This window comes from Palaemon carinicauda, chromosome 24 (assembly GCF_036898095.1).
Source record: "Palaemon carinicauda isolate YSFRI2023 chromosome 24, ASM3689809v2, whole genome shotgun sequence".
NCBI lineage: Eukaryota > Metazoa > Arthropoda > Malacostraca > Decapoda > Palaemonidae > Palaemon > Palaemon carinicauda.
The window spans coordinates 64,570,127-64,585,564 of NC_090748.1; the positions used below are offsets into that span (position 1 = coordinate 64,570,127).

Sequence of the window (15,438 nt, forward strand, 5' to 3'; positions counted from 1 at the left end):
AGGGATTATGGCCACATTCAGTTCTCAGACTGCGGAGAACTGAACCCATTTCTTGACCCAGCGTTTTTCGCTAAGAATGAGCTGCCCACAAAGAGGTGGGGTCCCTGGAGAATCTGCCCTCTGAAGGAAGAAGCATCTCTATGTCCAGTAGAATGCCTAAAGGTCTATCTTCGTAGAACTTCAAACTTTAAGGGAGGACAGCTTTTCAGGGGAGAAACCTCAGGTTCAATATTGACCTTGAAACAACTACATCCGCAGGTCATGATCCGAGAAAGGTCGCTTCATCTCTGAACTTCTTCCAGAACATGAGTTGAAAGCCTTCGCGCCTACACTGGATGGAAATCATCCAGGGTTTTCTTCAAACACTACGCGAAACAAGTGCAGGAGATAAAGCATTACGTGGTGGCAGCAGGTAGTGTACTAAAACCTGCCGCTTGAATTCTGCAAAGAACAGTGCATTAATTGGGACTTTTAGTGAAGGGTGTACATGACTTACTCCTTGGTGTATCATGTTTAGTGACGTGTCTAGTAAATGACACTTTGGTTCTAACTACACAGGTGACTAAAGCATAAAAGACTTACACATGTGCCATGCGTGTTCTACGCAAGTGTTCCTTTTGTAACAACAGAGACAATAGTGAAATATTACTATATTTCCCTTAGAGTGGTTTTGTGTTTCCTTTTCAGATGAAACTTTATTTTTCTGTTATTACTAATTATTATGCTTTCACACAGTATTTTCAAAGAAAATTTTCTTTAATTGTATATATTAAAACCCATGATTTCTAAATACTGCTTGTTAATAAACACAGTTAGGAAGTTTTGCATCTCATTTCGCCCTAAAAATTCTAAAAATACAAATAAAAGGTGTCAGCTAATTTTTATCCTCTTATTTTCTGGAAAATATTTCTGAATAAATTCCATTTCTGTTCTAAGCAAACAAACATCAAATATATGTGTTATGTTATCAAGTTCATTCCCTGGTAATGACTGACTTTACCAACCTGATTACTTTACCAACCTGATTACTTTACTGACTATACAAATTTCCTACATGAATGTAAACCTGTCTAACTTGTTTACAACGAACAAGGAGACTGAGGGAGGTGTCAGTAACCTATACATATTTGTTCCTTTCAGAATACAAACTATGTTTTTCATGTATATGATGAGACTAATATACAACTTGTTTGCTAGATTGTTCCTTGAACTCACAATCCTCGGGTTTTTTCCTAGAGTCTCCCATGACTCTTCCCTATAGGGGGCAGGAAGCACTGACATAGTCCATGATTAGTTGAAAGGTGTATGACGGTAGCACCATGTGTCTCTAGGTCTAGATGACCAAGGAAAATTTATCTTGCGGTTATTGGCACTATTGAAAATCCATAGATACAATAATGCTCTGGTAAACTTCCATCAGGACGACATGGCTTGAGCCCAAATTTTTTGGTGAGGTAGCCATGTCGTCCTGATGGACCCACCCTCCTTTTACAAAGGATGAATGAATCCCTCCCTTATGTACTGTATCTGTAGCACCTCATTAACGCTACAAAGAATGACAAGATGGCGCCACACGGCGTCGTGCTGGCGTTCAATAACGGTACGAGTTGGAGCGTTGCCTTAATAACGGCCCTCCTACAATTCTTGCCACTTTCTCCTCTCGAAGCGTAAACGCTATTAGGGGTGTAGATAGCTATGTGGCGTGTCAAGAATACGTCCTCTGATCTTAAGCGATATCCCTAAAGACAAAAGCAAGGGATATTCGCGCCAGGAGTTAGAATTCTGGATACCTTTAGGTAAAATTCTCTGGGATATATCACTGTAGTTAAATATAACGTAGGAAGCTACTATGAAGGAACTTCCATCAGGACGACAAAAATAGATTTTTCGCTGTTTAATAACTTATGAAAGCTATTTAGGCACAATTATACTAGTAAAGATATAGTTATGCATACAATTTCCTCTTCCTTATGTCGATCGTGTATGTTAGAGTTTCGGTGATTTAGGTAACCGAGATCTTGCCCCGCGCTAGGCTACCTAGCCTATGCGCTTTAGTATACTTTCTTACATTATCCCCGTTTACCCTCGTGTATCGTTTTATCAATTCAACGGGAGATAGTATATCTCCTAGAATTTATTATGTAACTCTATACTCGTCTCCTGTGGAGATTTAAGGGTAATCCCTCCCTCCCTCTGAGTGCCGCCATAGGCGACAACCCTATCTGGTCTTGCCATAGAGTAGTTCACTCCGGCTTGACTAGGCTAGGGTTTTCTGTCTCCCACCCTTGCCGGCGAGTATCCCGGCTTTGGTTTTCGACAGAACTTCAGAGTATTCAGTCTTTCTGCCGGCGGCCGAGCAGCAGGGCGAGTAGTCACTTCCCTGCCAGCTTACAGCTGTCGGCATAGGAGGCTAAGCCTCCCTAGGCCACACCTGAAGTGGTAGTATGATGCCGCCACCTTCTCCCCTGCGGTCTAGAAGACTAGTCCTGTTTCGGCAGACCCTAGGCTGAAGAATATTCTTCTGCCACCTAGGATGGCGCCGACACTGAAACAAAGTTTCTCCCTTGTGTAGAAGTGGCGGCAATCCTGCCGCCTACTTCCACACTTGAAACAGGACCCTTTTCCCTGCCCCTCTGTCCTTTTAGCGATGGCCTAGCTATCGCAATCTTGTGACCGTCGTCCTACAATCTCACCGCTTGCCGTGTAGATTGTGGTGCCGGCCGGGTTCCTACATAAGCAGCTGTATAGTCACTTAGTCTTTCCCTTATGGATGCAAGGCTCCGAGAAAGGTTGTGCCGTCTGTGACGGCTGTCGGGGGAAGACCCCTCTACTGTCAAGTGTTCTTCAGTCCTCCCTTGGATTGCCATCCACATCCCTGAAGCCGGCAATGACCGGCAACGGATCTTGTGGCTAGATGGAAGCTTGAATGACGCATTCTCCCCTTCCATTTGAACCCTTATTCTGGAGGAAGGCAGTAAGGTTAAGTACTTACACCCTTGTTTATTGTAAACATACATTTTAATAAGGCAGCCCTTCACTCCATGCTTTCTCTCTCTCTGTCAGCTAGTGCCGCCAGGTACTAACCCAGCCGGCAGCATGCCGACTTAACCGGTTCCGTCAGGATGCCGCCGGCTGGACTGATGCCGCTAGGTACTAACCAGCCGGACCGTGCTGCGAGGTGCTAGCCAGCCGGCAACATGCCAGCTGAACTACAGTGTATGATTATACTGTAGCCAGTATATTTGCAGTATAGTATATACTGCAGACAGAAAACTATAGTATATATTATACAGTAGCTATTTTCCAACATACCTCGTGTATCCTTACACAGTCTATTGTTGAGACCAATCCTATATTGAAAGAAAAGATTTCCTTCAATACACTGATAGTTAATCTGTTAACAATTTACCCCACAATATTAAAGAACTTAAGAAGGGTCAGTGTTAGTATACTTATTTTATCCCTAGAGGTTAGAACCCTTCTCTTTGAGTTTGCCTGGATATGGAAACTCTATAGCTTTAATTTTGGGGGAGGTCACAGCAATTGGCTGGACAGGAAACACACACAAGTATGTGTCTTTCCTATTTCCCTTCTAGCTTAACTATCCTAAGCTATAATGGTTAGAATATTAATATTATGATTTTGCATAATTTGCTTATCATGTGAGATAAACAATCACATACTCATTTAATTTTCCTTTCTTTACAGGAGGACCAAATGAAGTGAGATTTGATCTTCTGCAACCACAGGAGTAGGGACTTCTGTGGTCACAAAGCGTGCAGGTCTCATGCCCCCTGCACCATGACTACCGAAACCCTGCGGTATTGGGACCCCCAAGACTGCAACATCTGCCGGACCTTGGTGACTGAAGGTTTCGACGACCCCAAGTCAACGAAGTCGAGGGATGCAGCACGAGCAAAGCTGCGCAGATGGGTACAAAGGTTCCAGAAGAACTCTACGGGACCGTACCTACCTAATGAAAGGATGCACGACTTGCTGTTCCCGAAAGCGGGTAGCGAAGCTGTCGTACCCCAAGCACGACCCGGGCCTCCCTGCGTCCAGATTGCCATCGAGACGGATGTCAGTGAGGCGTTGCAAGGCATGGACATCCACCAGGAGGAAAGGATGTCTGAAGTGTCCACGGACACTGAAAAGGATCTACTGAAGGATGATCCCGAGGAGGAGTCTACTCTACCTCCGGATGAAGATGATGATGTCGAGTCGGAGTCCTTTCCATCTGTGCCAGCAATGGAGCCGTTACCCTCAACATCCTCCTCTTCTCTCCCTCCATCAGGCGACATGAGCCAGGCACTGGCCCATCTTACGGCCCTAATGGAGAGCATTCGCAAGCAAGGCGAAGCTAGGGAAGCGAAACTCGAGAAAGAGCTCCGTGAAGCTGACTCTACGCCTCCAAAGGGTCATACAAGCGACCCAGAGTCCAAGACCTCCCAGCCTGCTCCGAAACCAATCCCTGGAGGTATGCGGAGTTTATGCCAATCACCAACGGCAAACTCTACATATCGGAGAGGATGGGAGCCGTCCCCGTAAATGACATTCAGTTCTGGCCAGGCTTTAATGCTTACCCAGACTGCTTCATCCGACTGAAGCAGGAGCCAGCGTTGAAAGAGGAGACAGAACCCAAGGAGGTCATGGTATTCGACCACGACAAGGCTCAGGCTCTCTTATCGAGTAGCCTGAAGAACGTGGGCTACACGAACTCTAAAGTGTCTGCCCTGAGCAAGAAGCATCCTACCTTTCTTGCTCCTGCTTCAATAGCCTTCCCCTTTACATCGGAGGATTTTAAAGCCGTTGCCAAGGCAGTGGAGGCAGGCAAACCATATCCTACACTGGAGGAGTGTAGACCTCTGTCGTTAGCCCTGCCCATGGAGGATAAGGAATGGAAAGAAGTCCACCTAACCTTCTCTGTAGGGAAATTGGATGCAGATATCACGGGACGACAGTTCAGCAAAAATCTCCCGAAACTGTCAGACTTTCTCTTGCGTAGGGAGCAAGAGGTGAAGGAGAGACTGGCGGCATCACTATCCCTACAGAACTGCATGGAGATGTGTGCAGGCCTAAAGAGCACCCCAGACATGAACATGGTCATGGCCAAAATGCACATGGCCACCTTAGTAAAGGACCTGTACGGCTTTATGAAGGCCAGGAGAGCATGTAGAGAGTTTGTGTTTGCTGCAGCAACAGTGAAACACGAACCCTGAAAGCTGATAGCTTCCAATATCTGGGGTAAAGACCTCTTCCCAAATGAAGGGGTCAAGGAGGTAGTTAATAGAGCCGCCATTGAGAATAGGAACCTTCTCCAGAAGTGGGGCATGTCATCCAAACGTAAATCTTCCTCGGATGCGGGTCCCCAACCTAAAAGGAAGACCAAGAGACCCAGACTACCCTCTCAGCCTGCCAAAAAACAACATCCCACAGTCACCATGACTGCGGTGCCCCAAGTGGTTGCTCAACCACAAACCACATTCCAGGTGGTGCCTCAAGAGCTGGTTGCCTAGTCACCAGCATTCAACCCCGGGTTCGAGAGGCAAACCACTACCTTTCGTCCCAAAGGTAGAGGCTCCAGACGGGGCTCCTCAAGACACCCCTCACGAGGTAAGGGAGAACGCGGTCAGGGAGGTAAATCCTCCGGAAAATCGAAGCAATGAGATGCTTCAGGTAGGAGGGAGGCTCCAACAATTTCAGGATCGTTGGACCTTCGATCATTGGGCCCACAGTCTAATCAAGAATGTATTTGGATGGAGCTGGAGCAAGCCTCCTCCATCATTTCCTCAATTCTTCCAACACTCCACCCCATCATTGGAAGAATATACCCTAGAACTATTGAGCAAACGGGTAATAAGGAGGGCAAAGTCCATCAAATTCCAGGGAAGGCTGTTTTGTGCTCCCAAAAAGGACTCAGACAAACTCAGAGTCATTCTGGACTTGTCGCCACTCAACAAGTTCATCAAAAACAGCAAGTTCAGGATGTTAACCCTTCAGCACATAAGGACCGTGTTACCAAAAGGGGCGTACACAGTCCCAATAGACCTGGCAGATGCTTTCTGGCATATTCCAGTCAACTGCCCCCTCTCCTTCTACCTAGGATTCAAGCTACAGAAGAAAAAGTATGTCTTCAGAGCCATGCCCTTCGGACTAAACATAGTTCCAAGATCTTCACGAAACTTGCAGACGCAGTCGTTCAACAACTACGCCGAAAAGGCGTTCAGGTAGCAGTGTACGTGGACGACTGGCTGGTGTGGGCAGCATCCAGGACTGCTTGTCTGCAAGCATCCAAGAAAGTGATCCAGTTCCTGGAACATCTGGGATTCAAGATCAACTTCAAGAAGTCTCGACTCTCTCCAGCTCAGGAGTTTCAATGGGTGGGAATTCATTGGAACTTGAAGTCACACCGCCTCTCCATTCCCCAAGGGAAGAGGAGAGAGATTGCGGGATTTGTCAAGAGACTACTGAAATCCGACAGGATCTCAAGATGCCAACAGGAAAGAGTACTGGGCTCTCTCCAGTTCTCAGCAGTGACAGACCCAGTGCTAAGAGCACAGCTGAAAGATGCGTCAGGAGTCTGGAGAAGATACGCATCAAACGCTCGAAGAGATCTAAAAACACCAATACCGACCTTACTACAATCACTTCTCAAGCCATGGTCCTCAAGCCATGGTCGAAAGCCAAGAACCTAAAGAGGACTGTGCCCATACAACCACCTCCACCATCGATAACCATCCACACGGATGCCTCGACGGAAGGATGGGGAGGTCATTCCCATCAAAGGAAAGTCCAAGGAACTTGGTCTTCTCTGTTCAAGACCTTTCACATCAACATTTTAGAGGCCATGGCAGTCCTCTAGATATTGAAAAAACTTTCCCCTCACAGATCAGCCCACATCAGGCTGATCTTGGACAGCGAAGTGATAATGAGATGTCTGAACCGACAAGGCTGGAGATCGCCCCATATCAACCATGTGATATTGGCCATCTTTCGTCTGCCGGAAAAGAAGAGATGGCACTTATCAGCAGTTCACCTTCAAGGGTTCCGCAATGTGACAGCGGACGCTCTATCCAGGCTCAAGCCGATAGAGTCAGAATGGTCCCTAGACGCAGACTCATTCTCCTTCATCTTACAAAAAGTCCCAGAACTGCAGATCGACCTCTTCGCGACGAGCGACAACAAGAAACTACCTCGATATGTAGCCCCATACGTGGACCCTCTAGCGGTGGCGACGGATGCCATGTCCCTCGATTGGAACAAATGGAACCGGATTTACCTGTTCCTCCGACCAATCTCCTGCTGAAGGTCCTCAACAGGCTGAGATCCTTCCGAGGAACGGCAGCTCTAGTGGCTCCCAAGGGGCCCAGGAGCAACTGGTTCCCTCTGATAATGGAACTGAAGCTAAGGCTGGTCCCTCTACCGAACCCAGCACTATCTCAACGGGTTTAGAAGTCGACTGTCTTCGCTTCATCACAGAGAACCCAAAACCATCTCATGATTTTCTCGCCCTAGCGGTTAAGAAAAGATTTGGGATCTCAAAAGGCAGTTTAGACTTCGTTGAAGAATACAAGAACAAGTCAACCAGAAGACAATATGAATCGTCTTAGAAAAAGTGGGTTGCTTTCGTTAAAGCAAAAGGACCGAAAGAAATCTCAATAGACTTTTGTCTGTCCTTCTTTATCCACCTTCATGAACAAGGTCTAGTAGCCAACACGATAACTAAGTGTAAGTCGGCCCAGACCAGACCTCTTCTATACGCCTTCCAAGTGGACCTGACGAACAAAATCTTCAACAAGATCCCTAAGGCATGTGCTAGACTTAGGCCTGCAGCTCCTCCAAAGCCCATTTCATGGTCCTTGGACAAGGTCCTACATTATGCTTCAACCGTGAACAATGAAGATTGTTCTCTTAAGGATCTAACTCAAAAAGTTATTTTCCTGTTCGCTATAGCCTCAGGGGCTAGAGGTGGTGAAATAGTGGCCCTATCCAGAAATGAGGGCCATATTCAGTTCACAGAAGTGGGAGAACTGAATCTTTTTCCTGATCCAACCTTTCTCACCAAAAACGAGCTACCCACTAAGAGATGGGGTCCCTGGAGAATCTCCCCTCTGAAGGAAGATGTCTCTCTGTGTCCAGTAGAATGTCTAAAGGTCTATCTTTTAAGAACTTCAGATTTTGGGGGAGGACAGCTCTCTAAAGGAGAAACTTCAGGATCAAACTTATCCCTAAAACAACTGAGGGCGATGCTCACTTACTTCATTCGCAGAGCGGATCCTGACAGTACAACCGCAGGTCATGATCCAAGGAAAATTGCTTCATCACTGAACCTTTTTTCAGTATATCGACTGTGAGCGTCTTCGCTCATATACTGGATGAAAGTCATCCAGAGTGTTCTACAAACATTATGCGAAGCAAGTGCATGAACTGAAGCATTATGTGGTGGAGGCAGGTAGTGTATTAAAACCTGTTGTCTAGTACTGCGATGAACAGTGAATTGATTGGGACTATCAAGTAGGGTGAAAAGGTGTTGACACCCTCCAGTGCAATACCTTTTAAGTGAGTGTCACCATGGTGACACTAAAGACAGTTCAAAATCTCAGGTGTGGAATTATACAGATAACACTTGTGCCGTGTGTACTTGTACAGTGTTGATAATATACGTTTACAGAAAATTATATTGGAAAATTTTATCAAATTTTCAAATTTCATAGTGGCACTAATCATTTCTTCCCTTTCAGGTGGAAAATTTTTCTGTTTAAAACTGTATGTATAATTCTTGTATTATATATTACACTTGTTATTCTAATTTTACTCATTTATCGTAAATAAATGTCTATTAAAGTGTAATTGCATCTTATTTCGCCCCACAATTAGCACATTAAAAGTAGCCAGAGTTCTCTTGCTTATTTACCTAAGTAAACATCATATTATTGTATACTTACAAACATAGAATATAGTCAATACTTATTGTTCCGACAACATATACAAACTGTGAGACTTTTGTATATCTAGTTGATACTTATATTTGTTCCTAAAATATATGCAAACCTTGAGACCCCTTTTCTACTGTCTAGTATGACTCTTCCCTGCAGAGGGCAGGAAGCCCTAACATTGTCCATGATTAGTGGTAATGACGAGTAACGGTAACGTCATATGTCTCAATGGTCCGGATGACCATAGAAAAATTGTCCCATGGTTAAGGCACTTAAGAAAATCCACAGATACAGTACTTTCTAGTAATTCTCTAATAAACTTCCATCAGGACGACATGGCTTGAGCCCAAAAAACGGATTTTAAAGCGAAGCAAAAAATCTATTTTTGGGTGAGATAGCCATGTCGTCCTGATGGACCCGCCCTCCTTTTCCATAGAAAAGGCTTAGGCAAGATCCCTCCCAAAACTACTATATCTGTAGCACCATGCTCAATGCTACAAGGAATGAGCACCATCTTGGATACTCGTAGTAGTACGGGAGGAAAGGTAACCTTGATAACGGCTCCCCTTCTGTTTCGCCACTCTTCGCCCTCGAAAGAAAAACGCTATTCGGAGTGAAGATTGCCATGTGTCGTATTAAGATATACGAACCCTGATATTATGCGATCTCCTTAAGAGAAATTTTAAGGATATTCGTGCCAGGAGTTAGAATTCTGGAGACCTAAAGGTCAATTCTCTGGGAATATCACTGTAGCCAAATATCCCTTAGAAAGCTACCAATAGGAACCTTCCATCAGGACGACATGGCTATCTCACCCAAAATAGGTTTTTTGCTTCGTTTCAAAATCTGTTTTATAATCTCCTATGTCACACTTCATAGTCCTCAATCATGTAAGCCTGGGTCTTCCAACTCTTTCAGTACCTTGTGGAGCCCAGTTAAACGTTTGGTGAACTAATCTCTCTTTGGAAGTGCAAAGAGCATGTCCAAACCATCTCCATCTACTTCTCACCATGATCTCATCCACATAAGGCACTCGAGTAATCTCTCTTATAGTTTCATTTCTAGTCCTGTCCTGCCATTTACCTCCTAATATTTGTCTGAGGCCTTTGTTTTCAAATATACTAAATCTATTAGAGATTGTTTCATTGTCATACCACGACTCATGTCCTTACAGTAATACAGATCACACTAAACTGGTATATAGCCTGATTTTTATATGTAATTCCCGGCAACTTGATTTCCAAATTTTACTTAACCTAGCCATTATCTGATTTGATTTTTTCAATCTTTCACTAAAATCCAATTCTAATGACCCTGTAATAGAAATCATAGTTCCTAAATACTTAAATGATTTTACCTCATTAATCCTTTCTCCTTCCAATGATATTTCATTTTCCATTGCATATTCCATTCTCATCTTTGTCTTTCTTCTATTTATCTTGAGCCCAACCTCTCGTGATGTTTCATGCATTCTGGTAAGCAAGCATTGCAAATGCTTTGGTATTCTGCTAATAAGGACAGCATCATCAGCATAGTCTAGATCAGCTGATATCCTATTACCAAGCCATTCCAGTCCTTCTCCACCATATTCAACTGTTCTACACATTACAAAATTCATGAGGAGGATAAGCAACATCAGTGACAACACGTTCCTTTTGAGTACTCTGCTGTTCAATGAAAATTCACACAATAGGTCTCCACTAACATTAACTTTTCACTTGCTTTTCTCATGAACAGACTTAATCAAATGTACATTTGTTCTGATACTGCAACAAACCTTATGCTATTTATTGGGGATTATCTTTCAGCGAATCTGGAAGACTAGCCATGAAGACTTTTTAACCCTGGATAGGTACGGTGGGTCGTTCGCGACCCCGAGCGTCAAAAAAAAAACAGGTTTTTCTCACGTGACTCACCCCCGTGACTGAATTTGTGGGTGATCGACCTGCAGGAGGTGTCTCCCCTACACGCTCTAGTAGTGTCCAGATGTGCATTGCTGTAGCTGTACTCCTTCCCCGATTTCTGAGACGCGTCGGGGTCGTTCGCGTCCGAGTTTACCCTTCTAAGGTAGTTTGCATAATTATCAAAGTTATTACGTATTATGAAATTGTCGTAGAATGGTGCAACTTGTATAGGTTATCAGTTGTGGAAAGTCTTGGTGGATTGTTTGGCTACCATGTGCATGTTTTTTTTTTTAGTTAAAAGGTCGTTCATCACCACGAGGACCATTTTACCGCGAGTGCCCCTTTTTCATTTTTTTTCATTTTTTTGCCAAGTCATATTTCCGTAAGATATTGCCAAATAGTGTCGTAAAACTTTTGCTTGTTTAGTGTTTGAAAGTGTGTCTAGATGATCTGGCTACCCATGCATGACTTTGTTTTTGTCAGATACGACGTAGTTATTGGTATATTGGGTATTTAACTGCGGTTACCAATTTCTGTTTTTTTTCAATATTTGTAAAAATTACTACGCAGTAAGGAATTGCCGTATATTATTCATTTTTTTTTCATGTTTATGTGTTAGAAAGTGTGCCTTGATGGTTGGGCTAACACGTGCATGTCTTTTTTTTTATCTGAGATGTCGTATATTAGAATGTCGGGCATTTTACCGCGAGTGTCCCTTTTTCATTTTTTTTCATTTTTTTGCCAAGTCATTTTTCCGTAAGATATTGCGAAATAGTGTCGTAAAACTTTTGCTTTTTTAATGTTGGAAAGTGTGTCTAGATGATCTGGCTACCCATGCGTGATTTTGTTTTTGTCAGATACGACGTAGTTATTGGTATATTGGGTATTTAACTGCGGTTGCCAATTTCTGTTTTTTTTCAATATTTGTAAAAATTTACTACGTAGTAAGGAATTGCCGTATATTATTGCTTTTTTTTTCATGTTTATGTGTTAGAAAGTGTGCCTTGATGGTTGGGCTAACACGTGCATGTCTTTTTATTTATCTGAGATGCCGTATATTAGAATGTTGGGCATTTTTCCGCGAGTGCCCCTTTTTATTTGTTTTGCATTTTTTTGCTTAGTCATGTTACCGTAAGGAATTGGCAAGTAGTGTCGCAAAACTTATATTTTTATAGTGTTGGAAAGTGTTTCTAGATGATCTGGCTACCCATGCCTATTTTTTTTTTAGCCAGATATGGCGTATATATAAGTATGTGTTCGATTTTCCTGTGATTGCCATTTTTTCGTTTTTTCCCATTTCTTTCAAAATTACTACGTACTAAGGAACTATCACAGAGTAATATTTCATTTATATGTTTATTTGTCGGAAAATATGCCTTGATGGTTTGCCTAGCACGTGGCTGAAATTTTTTTTTTCTGAAATGCCGTATATTAGAATGGCCATTTTTCCACGAGTGCCCCTTTTTATTTGTTTTGCATTTTTTTGCTTAGTCATGTTACCGTAAGGAATTGGCAAGTAGTGTCGCAAAACTTATAATTTTATAGTGTTGGAAAGTGTTTCTAGATGATCTGGCTACCCATGCCTATCTTCTTTTTTTAGCCAGATATGGCGTATATATAGGTATGTGTTCGATTTTCCTGTGATTGCCATTTTTTCGTTTTTTCCCATTTCTTTCAAAATTACTACGTACTAAGGAACTATCACAGAGTAATTATTCATTTAGATGTTTATTTGTCAGAAAATGTGCCTTGATGGTTTGCCTAGCACGTGGCTGAATTTTTTTTTCTGAAATGCCGTATATTAGAATGTTAGCCATTTTTCCGCGAGTGCCCCTTTTTATTTGTTTTGCATTTTTTTGCTTAGTCATGTTACCGTAAGGAATTGACAAGTAGTGTCGCAAAACTTATATTTTTATAGTGTTGGAAAGTGTTTCTAGATGATCTGACTACCCATACCTATCTTTTTTTTAGCCAGATATGGCGTATATATAGGTATGTGTTCGATTTTCCTGTGATTGCCATTTTTTCGTTTTTTCCCAATTCTTTCAAAATTACTACGTACTAAGGAACTATCACAGAGTAATGATTCCTCTAGATGTTTATTTGTCGGAAAATTTTGTTTACTTTTTTTTTGATTGAATATCATCAAATTTTTTTAGCTAAAATATTGTTTTACATTTTTTTTTTCGATTTTATTTCCCTTCAAAAAAATTTTTTTGGGTCAGAATTTTAATTTTATAGTCGTAAAATAATCGACAATTATCCAGCAACCCACCATACAATTTTTATGCATATCCAATAATAATTAGATTAGTAAATAACACCTTGAAATTGACATACCCTTCCTTCATTTCAAGTGGCAGATTAGGGAGTCTGAGTCAGTGTGGTTGGCGGCCATTTTGTGGACATATCCGAAGCGTAAGCTGCCCTATCTATATATATTCTTGTTCCCTATAGAATTTGTGATATTTTGGTATATTTTTACCTGCATAAATATCATATTATATATTAAATATATGTATTTTTTTACGAAATTTCTAAGTACTCAAAAAATTACCTTTAGATATGGCCCCTGATATAAATGTAATTTACAAAATAATGAAGATTTTTTTACATATTTCTATTTTAGGATAACATATGTTTATTCCCTAAAAAAATTAGCCACTTCCTATTTCATTTGGGTACCCAAAAAAATTCATGAAATTTGGACAAATTTTTTTGGCCAAAAAAAGTTACCCTTTTTTTCTCATTTCAGATCTTCACCTCCATGGGTCTGACTTCATCCAAAATACATCAAGATGTGTCCTAAACATTCAAGAATCAATTCCTAAAAGGATTTGTGTATATATGTATAGACTTTTTTTTTATGAATTTTTACGTCAGGTCTTTTTTTTTTCTACTTAATTTTTTAAAATATTTATAATAAATAGTTTTTCTGCAGATGAGTGGTATTTATCTTTACAGTTGTTTTAAGCATTCATTGAAGTTTTTTTTGGCAAAAGAAAAAAGGAGGTTACTGCAAAAACTGATTTTTCAAGAATTTTTTTTGGCGTCGGGGTCGTTCGCGTCCGAGTATACCCTTAAAGGGGTGTCCGAGGACCGTACCTATCCAGGGTTAAGTGAGGTGGCAACTACCCAACCTGCTAGTTAGTGGTGGGGGGCGTGTAGTGAGGGTGTTATATGTACGTTAAATTTGTGTATATTGTATTACAAAACTTTTGAAAATGGCTTATTTTTTCATGTATGTTGATGTAAAAAGATGAAAAAATTCATATTATTGCATACAGGTAATGCTCGACTTACGACCTATGTGACTTATGACGATTCAACTTTACGACTTTTTTTTTTCAGGGAAATGACGTCATAAGTCTATCGGAAATAGTACGCTAATTGGGTAAATATTTCCTTAGAAATAATCTATTTTTTTGTATAAAAATAAACTAATATATCTTGGTAAATTATTATCTTCTTTTATTAGTAATATACAGTATCCATTTTCAGTAAAAAGTACATTAACAACAGTTTTAATATCTTCCGATTTCATATATGTTTGGTGATGTCATATTCCCGGCGGAAAGCGACCGGGCAATATAGTGATATCCTTCCAATAGGCTAACGATTAATATTAGTATTCCTATTATCGAATTATCAAGTAATGATACAAACTAATTTATGTGTCTCTATTGGTTGTCATGAGTACTACGTAGCGTAATTTTGATTCTACACTATTTTATTTAATACCTGGTAATAGATTGATATTTATCTAAATAAAGTACACTAATAGGACAAATATTTTCTTACAAATAATATATTTTTTTGGCTCAGCCATATCATCCTGATGGAAGGTTCCTTTAGGCAGCTTTCTAAGGGATATTTGGCTACAGTGATACTCCCAGAGAATTGACCACAGATCTCCAGAATTCTAACTCCTGGCGCGAGTATCCTTAAAATAACTCTTAAGGATATCGCATAATATCAGGGGACGTATTTCTTGATACGACACATGGCAATCTTCACCCCGAATAGAGCTTACGCTCTAATGGGGAAGAGTGGCAAAACAGAAGGGCAGCCGTTATCAAGGTTACCCGGTGGATCCCCTCCCGATACCACCCTGGCGAACCATTCCTTTTGTAGTAGCGAATTAAGCATGGTGTATCTCCCAACTGCTCTCGGTTTTTTTACTATTTCAAGGATTATTACTATACAATCTCCAGCATCTTCATCCTCTGGAAATTGCTTTATTTAGTTAGTAGTACAACGTCCCCGGTATTTAGCTTTAATGAATTATAGCTATTTAGGCAAATTATACAAATGAAGATAAGATTACACATGTAATATTTCCTTTTCTGTTAAACGTTTCGATTGTATACGATAGGGCCTTGGTGACGTAGCATAGCTGAGATCCTGACTTGAGTTAGGTTAGCCTAATCGCAGATAGCACATCTCCTAAAATTACTAACATAATTCAATACTCGTCTCTTTTAGAGATTTAATTATAAACCCTTCCTTCCCTCTGAGTGCCGCCATTAGGCGGCAACCCTACCTTTGGTCTTGCCATAAAGTACTGTATTCTGGCTTGACTGGGATAGTGTTTCTGT

General features: G+C 41.4%; 1 protein-coding gene across 4 annotated transcripts in view; it reads left to right on the top strand.

Moving 5' to 3' along the window:
- LOC137618128 (uncharacterized) overlaps positions 1 to 15,438 on the top strand; it is a 226,530-nt gene that overhangs the window by 190,948 nt on the left and 20,144 nt on the right. Inside the window, exon 1 of one of the 4 annotated variants that reach the window (XM_068348146.1) lies at positions 14,216 to 14,234. The exons of the other annotated variants lie outside the window; for them this stretch is intronic. The gene's annotated coding sequence lies outside the window, so the exon portion shown is untranslated. Of the gene's footprint in view, positions 1 to 14,215; positions 14,235 to 15,438 lie in introns of those variants that run through there. 4 annotated transcript variants of the gene reach the window in all.